This window comes from Carlito syrichta, unplaced genomic scaffold (genome assembly GCF_000164805.1).
Source record: "Carlito syrichta isolate Samal-C Ts95f unplaced genomic scaffold, Tarsius_syrichta-2.0.1 Scaffold117909, whole genome shotgun sequence".
Taxonomy (NCBI): Eukaryota; Metazoa; Chordata; class Mammalia; order Primates; family Tarsiidae; genus Carlito; species Carlito syrichta.
The window spans coordinates 30,043-32,419 of record NW_007062005.1 but is presented as its reverse complement, the minus strand read 5'-3'; positions in this window follow the sequence as shown (position 1 = coordinate 32,419).

Below are 2,377 nucleotides of genomic sequence, written 5' to 3'. Positions count from 1 at the left end.
AGTTCGAGACCAGCTTAGGCCACATAGCAAGATCCCCGTCTCTACAAAAAACTAAAACAGAAACATAGACACTAGTAATAATCTACAAACCCACACGTATCCTGGAGAGCTGGAGAGTGCTGGCCACCCTGCAGCACTGTATGGGAACCATACCTCCCAGGATGCACCACGTAGCTACCAGTTCCCCCTCCTCTCTGCCTAGTTGTATTCTAGGACGTGCAGGATGAAGACCAGAAGGAAACAGTATCCCTGGTCACTTCAAAAAATAGCTTAGGGCTGGGTGTGGTTGCTCACGCCTATAATCCCAGCACTTTGGGAGGCGAGAGGATTACCTGAGCCCTGGGGCTCAAGACCAGCCTGGGCAGCTTGATGAGACCTCACCTCTATAATAAATCAAAAAGTTGGCCAGACATAGTGGCACGCACCTATAGTTCCAGTTACTTGGAGGGCTGAGGCGGAAGGATTGCTTGAGCCCAGCAGGTCGAGGTGTGGTGATGGTGAACGTGCCACTGCATGTGAGCCTGGGCAACAGAATGAGATTCCAATTTAAAAAAGAAAAAAAAGCAGCTTGGCAACAGAAGAGAGTTAGGACACATAAGAAACTCCCTTAGCCAGGCGTGGTGGCTCATGCCTGTAATCCCTTTGGGAGGTGGAGGCGAGAGGACTGCCTGAGCTAAGGGGGGGGGGCGTCGTCCAAGACCAGTCTGGGAAACTAGGGAGCCCTGTCTCTACAATACATCAAAAAAATTAACTGGGCATAGTGGCACACGCCTGTAGTTCCAGCTGCTTGGAAGGATGAGGCAGAAGGATCCTCCAAGCCCAGCAGGTCGAGGCTGCAGTGGCCTTGAGCATGCCACTGCACTCCAGCCTGGACAACAGAGTGAGACTCCAACTCAAACAAAAAAGAAACTCCCTTAATTAAAATAGTGCCCTGATCCTCAGGACCACGGCTACATCTCACAACCTCAACTTTTGTTACATTCACTTTCTCCTTGGGTGTTGACTCATCCGTTTTTGCATTCACTCAACAATCTCTTAAACTCGCTGGTCACTTGGTGCTGGTGTCTATGGAGCCCGAGTGGAATCCCCCCTCTAAATCCCACAGCTAAGAGCCGGCGGAAGGGCACAGCGTAAGGAGTGACTTAGGGGCACAACGCCTGCTGCACCAATGAGACCACCTCCTCGGAATCCACAAGTCCAATACCAGAACTTGAGTGGCTCTGGTCCTCAGGATATAGACAGGGGAGAGAAAGGGAGCACCAAGTACCTTTCAGTGTTTCTGGCGGCTCCTAGAAATCCAGATTCATGACCTTTCTAGTCAGGGACAACCTCCCCATTTCTATCAACAGGTCGGTTGGCTGTTACTTTTGCTGGTGATATTTTCATATTTTTTCACTGGGACTGGGAGAAGCCACCCAGGGGCTGCAAACTGTATGTCGCCTTCAACTGGAGTCTGTTGTTTTCCTTCTCATTCTGCCTGACTCCGGGTCATCTAACACTGCTGCTCGCCCCTTCTTTCAACGTTTGTCTGTAGTACTACCTGCCTCCGGTACCACCTCTGCCCTTCTGTTCACTTCTTGTGTCTCTGGCCCGAATGCTCAGCCCTCTGCTAACAGTACCCCGTGGGCTTTGTCCCTGTCTCCCTTGATTCTAGACCCTCTCCACAGGGGAGCTTTGACTCCTGTAGCCTCAACAAGCCCACTGTGCCCGTGACCCCTGACTCTATCTCCCATGCATACCCTGAGCTGGAGCCGTTTTACGGCCGTCTCTGTACTCCACCAGAGTGTCGCGCAAACTCAGCAGCGATCTCAGGATATAGACAGGGGAAAGGGAGCAACCACCACCGCTCAAGGCAGAGACCCAGCACTGCAGATTCCTGACTCTCCTCAGCAGTCTGGTCCTCAGGATATCGACAGGGCAGAGATAGGGAGCAACCAAGTACCTTTCCGTGTTTCTGTACGTACTGTCCAGGGCACTGTGTGGCAACTCTCCCTCCCCAGTATTTTTTTTCTTTTTTAATTTTGAGTTGGAGTCTCATTCTGTCACCCAGGCTAGAGTGCAGTGGCAGGCCCATGGCCACCACAGCCTTCACCTGCTGGGCTCTGGCGATCCTTCCACCCGTCTTCCAAGTGGCTGGAACTGCAGGCATGCCCTACCATGCCCAGCTGGTTTTTGTGATTTGTTGTAGAGACGAGGTCCCACCAAGGTGCCCAGGCTGGTCTCAAACTCTGGGCTCAGGCAGTCTTCTTGCCTTGGCCTCTCAAAGTGCTGGGATGACAGGCTGAGCCACCGCACCCAGCCTTCTCCAGTATTTCTAATCGCCCATTTGTCCCCAAGTTGCCTGCCCCCTACCCCACCTCGCCTCTTCCCCACACCC